The sequence below is a fragment of the Callospermophilus lateralis genome, unplaced genomic scaffold (assembly GCF_048772815.1).
Source record: "Callospermophilus lateralis isolate mCalLat2 unplaced genomic scaffold, mCalLat2.hap1 Scaffold_289, whole genome shotgun sequence".
NCBI lineage: Eukaryota > Metazoa > Chordata > Mammalia > Rodentia > Sciuridae > Callospermophilus > Callospermophilus lateralis.
In genome coordinates this window covers 920,462-937,592 of record NW_027513563.1, presented here as the reverse complement: position 1 = coordinate 937,592, position 17,131 = coordinate 920,462, and the positions used below count along the sequence as shown (strand labels likewise).

The 17,131-nt window shown below is 42.0% G+C and overlaps 1 non-coding gene across 1 annotated transcript; it reads right to left on the bottom strand.

Moving 5' to 3' along the window:
- Positions 1-6,859: 6,859 nt before the first annotated feature.
- Trnad-auc (transfer RNA aspartic acid (anticodon AUC)) lies at positions 6,860-6,932 on the bottom strand. Its single transcript has one exon. It is a non-coding gene; the product is annotated as a tRNA-Asp (tRNA).
- Between the last annotated feature and the right edge of the window lie 10,199 nt (positions 6,933-17,131).

Sequence of the window (17,131 nt, the reverse complement as noted above, 5' to 3'; positions counted from 1 at the left end):
GAGCACTTGCCTAGCATGTGTGAGGCCCTGAGTTCTATCCTTAGCACCACATTAGAAAAATAATAATAAAATAAAGGCATGCCATCCATCTACAACTAAAAATAAATAAATAAATAAATAAATAAATAAATAAATAAATAAATAAATAAATAAATAAATAAGAATATGGGTGTGAACTGGGTGCAGTGGTGCACACCTGTAATACCAGCAGCTTGGAAGGCTGAGACAGGAGGATCTCAAGTTCAAAGCCAGCCTCAGCAACGGCGAGGTGCTAAGCAACTCAGAGAGACCCTGTCTGTAAATAAAATAAAAAATAGGGCTGGGTATGTGGTTCAGTGTTTAAAACAATGTGGGTGTGTCCATCTCAAGGGAAAGTTTTCTGCAAAATTGTCAGAGCACACAAAAAATCAGATAGCTAAGGTGAGCTGAGGTTGAGTTTGGAGGTCATGTTACTGTTTTTGTACCTTTTTTTTTTTTTTTTTTGCTTTTTCAATAAATTTTTTTTGTGTGATAGTATATGATGCTGGACTTGCTTTTGTTGCCCGACTTTATTGACCCAAGAGAAGGAAGAGGTAGTTTAAACAGATTTACCTCCAAGTATGTATTCAACAATAAATGAACAACTATTATATTCCCTCTTGGAACAAACAGTCTGAAAAAAAAAAAAAAAGAAAAGACAGAAAAAAATTACTAGTTGTACTCAAGCTTGTTCCAGTTAGTTCACATTGTCCTGCTAGATCCTTCCAAGCCAGAGACATCCCACCAGAGAGACTATTCAGATACCAAAGGTCATCATAAATCGCTTTGTCCTGAGTTTTGTCAGTAGGAAAATCATTACTTATAGAAAAAAAAATACAAGAATGCACTTGGGGTTTGAGAATTTGAGCTACTTTAAGGCTTCTAGGCTTTTCCAAATCCTTCTTGGGAAGGTCTTGTTTTATATACTAGTGCTCTGATCACACGCCCTTATTGACTCCAAGGGGGAGCTGCTACCCAATGATGTAACTGATGATTCGAGAACAGAAAAATGTGTTCCGTGTAAACCAACAATGTGATTGCAAAACAGAAGAGTGAGTTCACAAGGCAGCCCCTCTCTCTGCAATTCACTAAAGCAATTGTTGTTAAAAAGAAAAATACACGGGACTTTAGAAGAGGGAACTGTTACTTAAGCTAAGAATGACAAAGAATAACTCCATAAAAAAGGTGACACTTGAGTTGATCTTCAAAGAATGGCTAGGTTGATTCTCAAATTCCCTTCTCAGCAATATTAGATCTGGGTTATGAAATGCTTGTTCCACGTGGATGCTAACTCACAATAAGGGCAGAGCAGTAGGGAGGGTAGAAGTACTTTGTGTTAGACAAAGACGAATGAAGGGAAGAGAGGGGAGATGGTAATAGGAAAGACAATGGAATGAACAGGACTTTTCTGTGTTTATATATGAATGTTCATATATGAATACAAGACCACAGAAAACTCACATCATGTACAACCAGAAAAACAGGAAGTTGTACTCCAAGTGAATAAAATATTCTAAAATACACTCTACTCTCAGGTATAACTAAAAAGAACAAATTTTAAAAAAAGTGATTAGAGCTGGGATGAATGTCCATCCTTGTTTCCTCTTGTTGAATAAAGGTAGAAGACTGGGTACCATAGATCATACCTGTAGTTACAGTCACTCGGGAGGCCAAGGAGAGAGGATTGCAACTTTGAGGCCAGACTCAGCAACTTAGGGTGACCCTGTTGCAAAAGAAAAAATAAAAATGGCTGAGGACTTGGCTCAGTACTAGAAGGCCCTTGGTTCAATCCCTAGGGCTTTAAAAGAAAGAAAATATAAAGGGAAAGATAGGAAGTTGTTTATGTGAATTTTTAAAAATAGACTTTATTGATTTAAATGTTGTGCTGAGAATCGAACCCAGTATCTCTCACATGCTACGCAAGCGCTCTACCACTGAGCCACGACCCTAGTCCCAATGTGAATTTTTTAAAAGGACATTCTAGACAGTTATATATAATGCACAGTGCTTATTTGGAGAGGTAAAAAAAGAAAAAAAAACCCAAGATAGTGATATGCGATGTGAATAGGATTACAATATGCTTGTTAAGACTATTGGGCCTAAGATGAGGCCAGCAGAAAGCGAATTAGGAGGTGTTGAAAAAAAAAGACAAGGATTTAAAAATCATGAGAAAGGCTTTTAGTTGCATATTAGCATGGTGGAATATTTTTGAGAAAATGGGATTTGATAATAAGAAGTATAAAATTAATAAAGCCTTGGTAAGTGGCAGAGACATTACACACCTTTTTTCTCTGAGCATCTCTAATAAGTCTAATGGAAGAGAGAAATCTATAAAATTCAGAAAAAAAATTGCAAAAGGTATGTGAGAAAACAGAAGTGTGAATTGGCAGAAACTTTTCTGGAGAACTATTTGGCAGTATCCATCACTTCAGGCCACAGTAACCAACAATGACCCAATGACAGTGGCTTTAAAACATGTTTCTTCCTCATTCAGTATTTGTGGCAGGTCAGCTGAGGTGTTGGTCCATATTGAAATCACTACAGAACTCAGGCTGCTAAGAAGCCACTCCATTTAATGTCAAGGATCACTGTTGTAGAAGCTGAAAGAGATGCGGGAAGTCTTCAGATTGGTAATAAAATGGTAAAGGTACACGTCGCTCATAAACATGATGTTTTGACTGAATTTTGTGGCTTTTCTACTGGCAAGGGGACAAGGAGGTGCAGCTCTATGAGGCTCCGGAAGGCAGAAAACTAGAAATATTCTTAGAGCTGGGCAGATGCCTACGTTGGGCCATATCTATTTTTTAAAATACTTTTTAAAGAGAGAGAGAGAGAGAGAGAGAGAGAGAGAGAGAGAGAGAGAGAGAGAGAGAGAGAGAGAGAGAATTTTAATATTTATTTTTTAGTTTTTGGCAGACACAACATCTTTGTTTGTATGTGGTGCTGAAGATTGGACCCGGGCCTCATGATGCCAGGCAAGTGTGTTACCGTTTGAGCCATATCTCCAGCCCCATTGGGCCATAACTATTAAAATCATAACATCTATACCCATTGACTGAACAATGCCATTTGTGAGAATTCATACTATGAAAATAATCCCCAAAATACCCAGCCTTGAATGTTCAAGGATTTTCTCTTCAGCCTTGAAAATCTGAATTGAAAACTGGAATGACCATCAATAGTTGAATTATTAAATAAATAATAGGGTACTAGTACTTTGGCATTCTATAATCATTACAAAGAATAAGATTGATATTGAAGATAGATTGACTGAAACAATACCAAACTTATGCATAGAATGATATCATTTATCTTATATATTATGTTAAAATTAGGACTATATTTACAATAGAGAAAGGATAAGAAATGTTCTTGTTGGGACTGGGGATGTGGTTCAAGCGGTAGCACACTCGCCTGGCATGCGTGTGGCCCGGGTTCGATTCTCAGCACCACATACAGACAAAGATGTTGTGTCCGCCAAATACTAAGAAATAAATATTAAAATTCTCTCTCTGTCTCCCTCTCTCTCACTCTTTCTTTTTTTTAAAAAAAGAAATGTTCCTGATAATAGTACTAACATCTATTGTTTATTGAGCATTTAGCATGGTTAGGAACTGTACTACTAAATGTTAAATGCTTCATAAGCATGATTCTCACTTTACAGATGAAGAACTTAAGGCTCAGAGAAGTTCAGTGACTTGCCTAAATTCACACAGATAAGCAGTTCTACAGTTAGAATCCCAGTGTGTCTGAAAAATAACTGGCACTGGGTCAGCTATAAGGTTAGTGGTGGAGCATAGGAAAAAATTCTTTCACTGTTCACTTTATGGGGTTTAATTAGCTTGCAAATATTTTTGTTTTTCTTGCAATAAGTATGCATTCCTTTTTGCAAAAATGATCTAAAAATAAATGTGAAGTAATGTGAAGGGGACAAAATAGGTCAGAGATAGCCATGCATACATAGGGGGGGGAAAAAAACTACAAATGTACCCAAGCTCTATCCAAGTACCTGAGTTCCAGCTGCAGGGGAAAGAAATCCTACAACAAATTCAGTATCTAATGCAAAAATGGGCTGGTTAGCCTGTTGAAAACGCTGGGAGGAGGGGTCTCTCTTCGAGGCAGGGTGGCCTGCCAAATGGCTCTCCAGTGAGTCTAGCAGCCTCCTGGGGAAACTGCAAAGGCCATCTTGAGAACCTTTTGGTAAATATTGAGGATGATGAATCACTGAAAATAAGCAGCACGGTTCATAAGGAATAACTCATGTCAAACAATTTGACAGCCTTTTAAAAATAGAATTATTAGGGTGGTGAATAAAAGAGCCATTATGAGCCTTGGCATGTGGACTGCATCGGGACTGTCTCAGGAAGCCCTCCCATCTAATGTTTTCTGGTGCTGGGGACATGGGAGAGGACTGACACTGGGAAATAGAAGACACTCATTTATGCATTCAAGGATGCAAAGTTGCACATACAAGGACATTCATCACAGCACTGTGTGTTATAGGGAGAAATTAGAAACCAGTTTAACATCACCAGTCAGAGATTAGTTAAAAGCATATTGGGGGCTGGGGTTGTGGCTCTCTGGTAGAGCACTCACTTAGCAAGGGCCAGAACTCGAGTTCGATTCTCAGCACCACATAAAAATAAAGGCATTTTGTTCTATCCATCTACAAAAAAAAAGAGATTCATATTCTCTCTCTCTCTCTCTCTCTCTCTCTCTCTCTCTCTCTCTCTCTCTCCTTTACAAACATATTTAAAAAAAGCATATTGGATCAGGTGCTCATGTCTGTAATCCTAACCACTCAGAAGGCTGAGGCAGGAAGATTGCAAATTCATCACCGGCCTCTACAATTTAGCCAGACCCTGTCTCAAAACAAAAGATAAAAAGAACTGGGGATGTAACTCCATGATATAGTGCCTCTGGGTTCAATCCTGGGGACTAGGGGAAAAAGAAAAAAAAAAAAAAAAAGATGGGAATATCCATGAATGGACTTACATGTAACTTTAGTTTTTTTCAGTCAGGGTTGGCAATCTATGACCCCTGGGCCAAATGTGCTCCAAGAATAGGGAATAATTTTTATTTTTTTAAATGGTCAAGAAAAAAAATTAAATGAAGAATAATATCTCATGACAGGTGAAAATGTGTTGTGTAATTCCAATTTCCCCATCCATCAGTGAAGTCCTGTAGTAACACCACCTGCCTTTTCATCTCCGTGTTGTCCCTGGCAGCTCTCAGGCTGCCATGGCAGAGCTGAGTAGTTGTAGTGGGGACCTGAAGATCTGCCAAGCCTACAATATTTACTGTTGGGCTCTGGACAGAAAAAGTTTGCTGACCTCTGTCTCCAACAGATCATTAAATGAGATTATGAAGCAGAATAGTTTCATTCTGGTATTGGAGTGTCTGTGTTTCCCCTTTCAGCCTGCCACTTTCTCACCTTTCTTTTAGCTTGTTTATTTGGTTACTTTTCTGTTTCTGTTAGTCTGTCTGCTTCTGTCTTTATGGCTGTTGTGGATCTCACTATTGGTGGTTCATTTTGGGGGGGTGGGGTGGGGTGGGTAGGAATTGAACCCAGCAGCGCTTAACCACAGAGCCACATACCAGCCCATTTTTGATGCTGTTGTTTCTGAGACAGGGTCTTGCTAAGTTGCTTAGGGCCTCACTAGATTGATGAAGATCCCTTTGAATTTATGATCCTCCTTCCTCAGCCTCTCAAGCCACTGGGATTTTAGGTGTGCACCATCACACCTGGTTCATTCATGATTCTAAAAAACAAAAATTACATATTTTTACTAGACAAGAAATATCTAGTCCTTGGGGGAAAAATGTCAAATGTGAAGGCAACATACCTCAAGTCAGCCTCTGCTACTTGATTGGAAACTCGCTTAGAGCAAGGGACCATATTCTTGTTTTATCCCCTGTACTTAGAATAGGACCTGGTGCATAGTAAACCCTGGTAATACTTCTATTTTGGGAGGATGGGTACCAGGGACTGAACTCAGGGACACTTGACTACTGAGCTACATCCCCAGCCCCATTTTGTATTTTATTTAGAGACAGGGTCACTCTGAGTTGCTTAGTGCCTTGTGTTTTGCTGAGGCTGCCTTTGAACATGAAATCCTCCTGCCTTACCTTCTGAGCAACTGTGATTAGAGGCATGTGCCACCATGCCGGTCTTCTCAATAATACTTCTTAATGAACTATTGCATGCTGTATCTGTATCAACCCTATCTTTTGCAACTTACTATTCTTCAGTGTGCTTTTTCTTTTCTTTCTTTTTTTTTTTTTTTGGTATTGAGGATTAAACCCTGGGGCGCTCTACCACAAAGTCACATCCCCAGCCCTTTTTATATTTTATTTTGAGACAGGATCTTGCTAAGTTGCTAAGGCTAGCCTCAAACTTCCAATCCTCCTACCTCTGTCTGCCCCACAGTGTACTTTCTTGTAAGTGCTAATACACTTACAAGAAAGTATGAGGATAGAAGGCATTTCCCATTCTGGCAACAGAAAACACACCCTTCTGTGTAGTAGCCAAGGCCCACGTAGTAACTGCCCTTTTGTACAGCTCAGATGTTGCCTCGGGGAAGTGGAGTGGATCACAGTCAGGAAGCATTTTGGTAATCTCTTTTGGGGGTGACACACCAGCAGAGACACAGGAAACCTGGCATGGATCATTTACTGGGCCTTCTTACCTAGGACGGTAATTAAATTTCTGTGCCATGAGCGCAAATATCGTTGTTCTCCCACCTATCCGTCTTCCTTCCTTGCTTTTATTTTTTTAATTTTATTTTTAGGGGATGCATAATAATTTAACATATTTATTGGGTACATTGTTAATTCTTTTTTGGAGTGCTGGGGATTGAACCCAGGGCCTCATGCATGATAGGCAAGTGCTCTACCACTGAGCTACAACCCCAAAACCCATCCTGATGTTTTGATGCACATACACATTGTGTACTAATCAAATCAGGGTATTTGGCCCATCCATCACCTCATATATTTATCATTTATTTGTAGTGAGAACATTCAGACTCCTCACTATTTAGAAATATTTGATATTATATCATTAACCATAGTTACCCTGCTGTGCAATAGAACTCAAAGACTTATTTTTGCTTTAAAACCATAGCTCTGTCTCGATCATTCAGTCACTTTCTATCCCTCCCTGTCCTCCACACTACTCCAGCTTTTGACAATCACTTTGTTTCTTTTCCCTTCTTTGAGATAAGCTTGGGCAGATTACCTGACTCATTTCGACTCTTTGATCTGCTACTCTGACCTCCTTTTTCTGCTTTTCTAAGACTTCATGCAAAAGCAGTAGTTAAGAACATTATGTTCCAAGTGATTGGCTCTGTGCATGGCACATTTGGAACCTCAGATTTATGGATCAAGTTGGGCAAGTTTCATGCCACCTATTTTTACAGATAAGGAAACTGGGGCACAGAGAAGTGAAACAGTTTGTCAAGGTAAAGGCCTGCTCCAGAAGTAGTGTTCCAAAGCGCTTTGTTGGGCTGTGTCTCTACTGCACACTATTCTGTTCCCACAGCAGCACCATCCCCAGCTGGATCCATGGGAGTGGAGAGGGCGTGGCTTACTGCCCTTTGTATTCTCAGTATCTGGCAGAAAGCACAGGGCCAGGAGCAGATACTGTCTGCCTGTTGACAAGGTGGATTAGAAGCACACTTTATGACACTACCCCAGGCTTCCTCATGCAGCTGCTGTTGGACAAGTTCCCTCCTAACCTGGCTGAGGGTGGGATGGTGTACACTTAGTTAGAACTTTCCTGGAAAGCAACTAGGCAATATTGCCCTCCAGCAAAATGTGCTAACCATGGGACCAGAGCATTTTTATTTCTAGGAATTTGTCTTCAAGTTAAAAAAAAAATCACATATGTGTGTGCAACAATGTATATACGATGTTTATGGCAGTGTTGGCTATCACAATGGAAAACTCCAAACCATCTTAATGCCTGACTATAAAAAAATTGGGTAAATAGCTTATGGTACATTTCTCTGACGAAGCATTTAGCAACCAGGAAAATATCAATCTTAATGCATAAAGTGGTTACCCCTGGAGAAGAGGAAAATGTATCCTTAGGAACACATGGAAAGCTCCAGCCGTGTTTGTAATGATTTCTTTCTTGAGCTGAATATTATCTCATGCTTTCCCTCCTCCTCCCTGGGGGCCTCATGCACACTAGACAGGCACACTACCACTGAGCTGCATCCTCAGTCCTATTATCTCATTCTTTGTACCTCTTGATATGTCTAAACTATTAAGTAATTAGGTGAAAAATGGAATTTAAAAAAAAACGTGTTTAGAATACTTAGTGATGTGTCACAATAATCATAAAATATTATGCCTAAGCAAACAGGTTGTAATAAATAGTACAAACAATATCATGCCGATTTTCTAAATCAGAGCATGTATTTAGGTATGAAAGAAACCCATTAAACCTTAAATTGTGTTTATACTTAGGCAGTGTGGTTTCAGGTGATTTCCATTTCTACATTCAAACAGTATTATTTTGCACAAAAAAGTAATACTTTTTCACTTGCTGACTTTCATCTCTTACTACTTTCTGCTTTCTAATTTCCTCAGCAAGAAACTCCAGAATGATTTTCCACTTGTCTCTTACTTTGAATCTACCCATCCAGGGATTTGATTTGATTTTTTGTTATTCACATTTTCTTAATCTTCTCCTTTGTTCCTGGCTAGTCTCCACAAGATTTTAGACCTTATTTTTTGTCATGTAGCAAATGCACTTGATCATGGGGTTATCCACACACTGACCTGGTGATGTTGAAAACCCTGAGTTTTCTTTTAGCCAATCTGAGTTTTATTTTTAAGCTCCTTGTTGATATAAGTCACAGGGTTTGGCAATAAATTGCTTGTGATGAGTCAAGGATGGTAATAAGCTGCAAATTGACTTTATAACTTCATGCTAGTGAGGTGCATTGGGATACTCAATAGTTCTGTCCCATCACATCCAAAAGGTGATTAAATATTAATGGACTAGAGTCCCTCCCTGGGTGTGAATTCATAAAGGGGAAGAATGTGTATACAGGGTCAAGCAGGAGAGCCTGACCAGTCTTTTCTTGAATTCATTCTGATGGAGAACAGTCTCAAGATATTGAGTGGCAGTGTGAGAGCTCATGACCTTGACCTCGGAAGGTTTCTTTAAGAAATCAAAACTGGAAGAAAGACATTGAGGTGACAGGAGAGGCCCTGCCACTCCACTGGAAATTGAAATGTTTTTCTGAAGAAAGAGAAACAGCAGAAGTCAAGTTCATTTGGAGTGTTTTAGCATATGTTCTGAATTTGGAAACATTGTACAGAAGGAAGGCAGGGAAACAAGATTTTTGCTGCATTGCTTAGGAAATGTGTGGGGAAGTGTTTATAACAGGAGGATTCAATTATAAGAGCTTTGTGTTCTTTTCTTATGACTATATCACTTTTTTTCCTAGGCCAGAATGAGTAGATCAGAAAGTTCCGGATGAATGGATTAACGAACTGATCAAATCACCTATGTGGAGGTTTATCTCCTGCCTCCTGTGTAGATTCATCAAGATGTTGGTGGTTGGAAGTGACAGAAACAACTTTGGTAAAACCAGAAGGGACTTTATTGGCTGCTGTGATTGAAAAGGCAAGTGGGTAGTGCTATGTCCATCATGGCTGGATTCAATGGCTCCCACAATGGGATCAGGAATCTGTCTTCTTCAGTTTCCTGGCTTTGCTTTCTCCTGAGTTGGCTTGATTCTTAATTGGACACTCCCTTAAAGGCAGCAAAACTGGCCTAGAAAAAGTAAGTTAAGCAACTCAGCAGAAAGCAGGTTTTTCTCAATAGCTCTAGGAAAAGTCCAGCTCTGAGACTCACCTGTCTGGTCTGCCTACCTTGGCTCAGTCAGTGTGCACAGGCAAACGGAATGTGTTCTGTGCCCACCTTGAACTAAGGAGATGTGTCAATTCCATTGAAATGACATTGACTACCAAGGGGAATGGAGGTCTCTCAGAGACCCATTGGTATGTCATCCTTAGAAAGAAATATAATAAAAGAAGGAAGGTAATAATGTTGCTGGATAGTCAAAAGCCTCAGATGTCCACACCTCACCAGAAGTCCATGCTTCTGAAGATAAACACAAAGGCTACATCCAGAACTAGTTTGCTAACAACACTACAAAACACTGAAAGACCCTCCATCTCCCTGTTCAAGGAAAAACGCACGAGACACTGGCTGCAAAAACAAGAGGCAATTTATTGATACACAGGCGCCTGCGGGTGCTCAGAAAAACCTCAGCCAGATCTTTGGTGAACTGGCACACTGGGCTTTGGGGTACAGGTCTTTTATAGGATAGAGGGGCAGGTTTCACGCGCGTGGTAAGCAACAGGTTTCTTATTGGTTATTTTGAACCCAACATATGAGTTACCTAAAGGGCAAAGTTGTTTTTTGTTTTTTTTTTTTTCACTTTATGTTCCCGGAAAAACCACATGACAGTCACATATTTGCACTCTGCTTTTTCTGTTCCTGCTTATCAGTTCCTGTTTGCTCAATCCTGCCCTGGGACACAGTTACCCCATTCTTTTCCAACCATCCAGTTCTTTCTTAATCGGTTACACTTAACTGATTATCGGAAAAACACCTCCGGGGCTTGCGTGGGTTTGCAACATGCCCTGATGGTTTTGTAATTGGGCCTGGGTTACTGGGCAAGGGTCTTTCAACACCAAAGTACACAAAGATTGCCTTAGTTGGGAAAAGAAGGTCAAGACCCTTATTCTTTTCTGCTATAATTTTTTCTACAATGACTAACTCTTTAGCCACGAATCTGTTACCAAGGGCTTATTACCATAGAAACTCCATTTGAGGTGACAATTAGAATCTGTTCTTATCATTGGAATGTCATCATTTCATCAGGAGTTGCTAACAATGGTGCTCTTTTGGTTCTTCCATGCTTTCCTATGGATCTTCACATTGTAATCACTTCCCTGAGGTCATTGCCCACATCAGCATACTACCAGGAAGCTACTTAGTGGCTTGTCAGATGTCTGCTTGGTTCTCCCAACTCTCCTTCCACTGTAACAGAGGCCCCTGAGGTGCACACATAAAGAAAAAGCTGGTGAGGATGATTCTGGGTTTGGCAGCCCAAGAAATACATTCTGGAGCTCCAATGTACTGGTCCAAAAGAGATCCTTATTCCATGTAGAGATTACATGCAAAGTGTGCAATAAGGAAACGAAAATACTCCATATTTCATAATTTCTGCTTGTGTTGTCTGAACAAGTTAACCTCAAATGCATTAAATGCCCACCATGTGCTCTCCATGGAAAAGGACCAAGAAGTTTGTTTCCTTTAAACCCTTTGCAAAAAAATTGTCCTCATGTTGATGAACACTGGTCTTCCATTTGTTTTACATGAAGAGAAAGATCTCTATAGGAATCTTCCAAATAAACAATTCTAGTTTGGCAGAGCACCGCACACACGCCCAGATGGTGGGCAGCTTTGGAGCAGTGGTGGCAGCAGCAGCAGCGGAGGACTTCCGACTGAGCCCTCCCCAGCCAGCAGCTGCCCCGACCCCCCCACAATGGCACTTGCCCATCTGTCCCCAGCCCTGCCACCCAGCCCCAGGCCCTGTTGTAGCTGCTCCCTGCTAGAGTTGCCCGCCCCTGAGCCCCCTGCGGTCCCTCACCTTTCTCTTCCCGATGTGGCCCCTGGCTTCCTAGCCGCCTGCCACCAACCTGCTGGCCTCCACGTGGGTGGAGCTGGAGGAGGCCCTGCTGCCCACGGGTGCAGAGGGGGTCCAAAAGGGCAGCACGCTCAGGTTGTGGCGGTGGGGGGAGAGGGGTGCGTGCAGGTGGCGGGGGGGGGCAGCGACAAGGCCCACAGTGGCCCCTAGCTTTAGAGCAGCTGCAAGAATAACCAGCCTGGCAAGTACAGCCAGCTAGTGGCAGAGATGTCTGCAGGCTGGGCGAGCAGCGGCTCCTCGCTAGCGTGCATGTAAGCAGAGGCCAGCAATGTGGAGGAGTTTGACCAGCAGAATGGCTGCACCTACCTCAAGTACTCAGTGCATGCTGGTGCAGAACAACTTGCTGCTGCAGGTCAAGGGCACAGGCGCCACCGGCTCCTTCAAAAAGCTGGCAGACAGCTAACAGTTCGCCCTGCGCCCCCGCCTGCTGCACACAAGTCCAAGAAGCCGGCCTGGTGCCCTGGAGACCCCTGACCCGCAAAAAATGCCGCAGCCAACAAGCAAGTGTCCCAAAGGCCGCCACTAAAAACAAGGGCAGCTGCGGTGGCAGCAGCAAGGCCAAGAAGGCAGCCAAGCCCAGCGTTCCCAAGGTGGCCAAGGGCTGCAAGTGAGCATGCCAGCCCCACAAGCTACAATGTCGAGGGGGACCATCCCCCGTGGGGCCACGACCTCCCCTCCCCTCCCCCACGTGCCACTGCGGCATCCCCTCCCCCACGCGCCACCGTGGCCTCCACTCCCCTCCCCCATGTGCTTTGAGGAGGCTTTTGAAACAGCCCAGGTGATGCCCTGATTGGCTCTGGCCCTTGACAACATCCGTTGCCATGGTTACTGCCCCACCCAGGCGCCAATGGGCAGGGCCCAGGTTGGCCAGCTGCTGCAGTGGCCAGACCTGGCCTTCTCCCTCTCGCCGCCTCTGGGCTCCGGATAATCGCTCTGGGTGCAGCAATAGCTCAGGGTGCCAGGCAGCGCAGCACTCCCCACCCCAGCCACAATAAAAGATTGTTGACATTTGCAAAACAAAGAAAAGAAAATTCTAGTTTAGACAGAAGGATTTAGAAGTGGAACATGGTGGCACATGCCTGTAATCTCAGCAGCTCTGGAGGCTGAGACAAGAGTCTCTCAATTTCAAAGCCAGCCTCAGGAATGGTGAGGCAATAAGCAACTCAGTGAGACCCTGACTCTAAATAAAATATAAAATAGGGCTGGGGATGTGGCTCTGTGGCTGAGTGCCCCTGATTTCAACCCCTGGTACTCACCCCACAAAAAAAAAAAAAAGAAGGATATAGAAATGTGTATCTTCTTTTAGCAAGTCACTTTTGAATAGTTCTTAGTGCTAAAAATTAACCAATGTGCTGACATTTTTATATATTTCCTATTTCATTGTCTCTGAGATGCCATCACCTTTAAGACACTTAGAACATTCTTATTCTATGTACCACTCAGAAGAAAAATTGCCATGTGGTTACGACATGCCAATTATAAGATTCCATCCATCTCAGATGTGCATCTTAAAAATCAATGAAATGCCTTAATTATAAATCACAGAATTGTATGGTAAAATTTGTTTTTCTTCCAGTTAACTCTTATGTCTCTCAAATGTAAAACTCCATAAAGGCATGTATGTTCTGCCCATTTGACAAAATATCCACCATAATTAGAAACTGAGACTTTTTCAATATCTTTGTAACTCATTATTTATTTAGTTTACTTAGGAACATGTGAATATGAAAGAAAAAGTAATGATTTTTAACAGTATTTTTAACAGTACTGATGTCTTTTACTCTGGGAAATTTTACTTGCTCAAAATGATAAAAATTAATTATTTTCAATATGGCTGACTTCTCAGGTCAAAGAGATTCAATATATCTCTAGATAATTGAAAATATAATCTTTTCGGAGAAGTCTTTAGTTACATGTTTGTTTCCATAGCACCTTTAAATAGTAATAAGCAACAAACACCTTACAAGATTTTTAAAAAGTCAAAATAAACATACTTTTTAGAGTTAAACAAGTTGAAGAAATTTTTGTTACACTGTAGATAGCTTGAGTTAAACTCTATTTTAATTTTTCTTTATCATAACTAGCAGTGTTTCAAATGAAAACATAATTTGTAATGAGTCATACCATGAGGACTGGTATATGTACATCTATCTACTTTTTCCAAATTTGCTAATATTTACACCATTAAGTAGAAAGGGTTATTTTAAAAGTGATTACAGCTGGGCATGGTGCTGCTTGCTTGTAAATCCCCACAATTTGTGAGGCTGAAGCAGAAGAATTCCAAGTTTGAGACTGCTTCAACAGCTTCAGAAGATCCCGTTTCAAGGGGAGAAAGGGCTGGAACTCAGTGGTAGAGTGCCTGTGGGTTCAATCTCTAGTAAGTAACTCACCCCCCAAAGTGATGACACGGATGTATACTCTACTCAACTCAGACCTGCTATCATACACACTGCTGTCACTTCCCAACTCTGTTCTCACATCAAATTGGTAAAATGATACTAGTGTTTAGATGTCGACATTTCTAATGTTAATTCCCATTAAACACAAACACAACCTTGCCATCCAAGATTCTAGAATAATTGACAAAAATGTCACTAACCAAAATCATGTCCTTTTTTATATGTCAGACACTTCAAAACAAATAATTTTTCCAGAAAGAGATTTTTTGTCACTCTTTCCTTGTTAATATTAAGTACATAACGGATATGTTTTAATAATATTCTCAAAGAGGCAGAACAGTCCTTAAGGAAAATTTTTAGTTATTAAAGAGATTGGGGGACACTCAATTTAGTGTTTGGGGGCATTTAGTGTTTGGGAGCCAGGATCTAGGCTTCACACAATGCTTGATTTGGATGTATCTATATAATCAATATTCATCCTGGTCACAAAAATTTTGATCTTAAGGTGGTTTAATCAAGCCCACTTAAATGAGCATTACTTTAAGACACAATATGTAAAAGTTTTTATAGGAAACCCCACCCCCACCTCTTGCCTCTAATTATGTAAGACAAAGTAGTAAGGGGTGTTTCAGGAGAATAAGAAAACTAAAAATTAGTGCTAATTTCTCCACACTATACATTAACTCAACATAAATTTAAATTATAATAATGAGTATACATAGACTAGCATATATGCTAAGAGTATGTGATGACACATAAATCTTACCCTAATGAATCTAAAAATTTCAATCTTATTAATATTTTACTTGTTATTAATAGCAACTGAAGGAGTTCATTATTATTCCTTCAAGTAGCAGTACCTCAAAGCACAAGACACAAAGAATGTGCTCCGACATTTTTGGGAAAAAAAGGGATCTATGCAAGGACCATAGTATGACCTGTGGTTAGACTGAGGCAGCCTGTAATTGACCTTGGCATGTCATCGCTACTTTAATCTAGCCTCTCCTTTTTATTAGCATAAATATTGTTATCCCAACACTAAGTGTGTTCTCCCTAGTTTTCATCTTCATCTCCCTATTTGATTTTCTTGTTTGAACTAGATCCTAATATTTTTTTCTTTAACCAACTAAAACTTCTTTATTAGCAAAAGGTGCAAGCATTCCAATGCATGCTGTCTTCCACCACAACTGAAAGTTATGGTTATAAGTGAGATAGCAACGCATGTCATATACTGTCTCCCTTTATTTCTCTTTTACATGTAAGTGAAAGTATTGCACCCACTTTCACTTATGTGTCTAGGCAGGTTCTGTTATTTCAGAACCTCACTGCTCAGTATCTGAAGTGGGCTCCACAAAAAGTTCAACACCAAGGAGAGGAGATTGGTTCTGTGGTTCGCTTCAACAGAAATCAAATTTTCCTTAGCCTGAGGAAAGACTTCAGCTCCAGTATTCCACTTTTGTTGGGCTAGTGACCCCACCCCTGGAGTACAAAGGTCACTCTAAGCCTACCTCTCCTCTTTCACACAGGGCCAAAGGATAGTTTAGGGGTGGAAGACGTTCTGGGAATCAGACAAAAGGCATGGAAAAAGCCTGTCCGAAGGAAATCACCAATCATTCTGCATCCAATTTCAGAGTGAGTCCCAGACACACCCTTGGCAGCCCCACCAGGATCGAGGGGACCAGCTTTGAGCACCGCTGGGAGAAGGACCAGAGGAAAGGAAGGGTGCAGGCCCATGGGTGTTTGGAAACCCATCCCACCATATCCCAGGAATGTGACTTTGGGCAGGGCGCTGCACCTCTCTGTGTAGCCCAAGAATTAGAGCACACAAGTTAAGTGCCTGGCACAAAGCAAAGAGGTGCTGCCATGGCTAGAAGCACCACCCCCTGCCCTCAGAAACTGATGCAGCCCTGGAGTTGCACAGGAGCGTGAGGGCTGACTGGCCATGGGGACTGGCCTGGCAGCCCGCAGCCATGGCCACCCTTCCAGGCGTGGGTCCCGGAACAGTGCGGACCTGGTGGCGCTACTGCAGCTGTGGAGCGCTGGGCTGCGTCCGAAGACACAGGCAAGCCAGCCGCCCCACTCCTCTAGCCTGTGCCTCGATCTGTTCTGCTCTCACCCTCCTCAGCCCCCAAGGGCCGCCTCTGCTGACACCGCCGTCCTCCGCTCACCTCTTGGCCACCGCAGGCACCCCTACAACTGCAGTGAGATCTCAGGAGACTTTGCTCCTCCCCACACTCCCCCGCCCTCACTGCTGCACACAGACCCAATCTGGAACCAGCTTGAGGTGCTCTCCTTTACACTGCCCACCGGGCCTGGGGGTCAAGACTAGCCATTGAAGACCTTCTATTTGTATCCATGCCCTTGAATCCCCTCCACCCACCCCCTGACCACAAAGAATTAAAACCCAGGTGCTAGGTGTGCCTGCATTCCTCTCACTGGCCAGATGGGAGTTTGTGTGCTTGCACCTGCCAGGGCCCTGGATCAGGTGGGCCACAGTCAAAGTAGTAATCTTAGCAGTGAGAACTTTAATGACTCCCCTTGGGTCTTCACAACTGCCCTAAGAAGAGGGTATTACCATCCTCCCTATTCCACAGAGGAAAAATTGGCCTGGCAAGTTTAAGCAATGGGCTCCAAGTCACACAGCTAGGAAGTGGCAAAAACCACTTTGGAATCTGGGGTCCTCTGGTGCCCAAAGAAGCACCCTCCATTACATCCCCCAGGTCCTGTCCCTGCTTGCACCAAGGGCGCTGCCTCTTGGTCCCTGAGACACGTAAAAAGAGACATGCCTAGGAGGTCATTTGCTACAATGCCCCTTGTCTTGATAAAATTTTTATGAATAAAATGTGTCAGCTTTATTGCACAAATTTCCTAAAGCCTCCAATATACATGACATCAGGGAGAAGACACATGGAACTTTTTCCAGGGGAAATCTTAATAATTGTTTACCAAAAAGAGGAGCTAACATTTTTTGAAGGC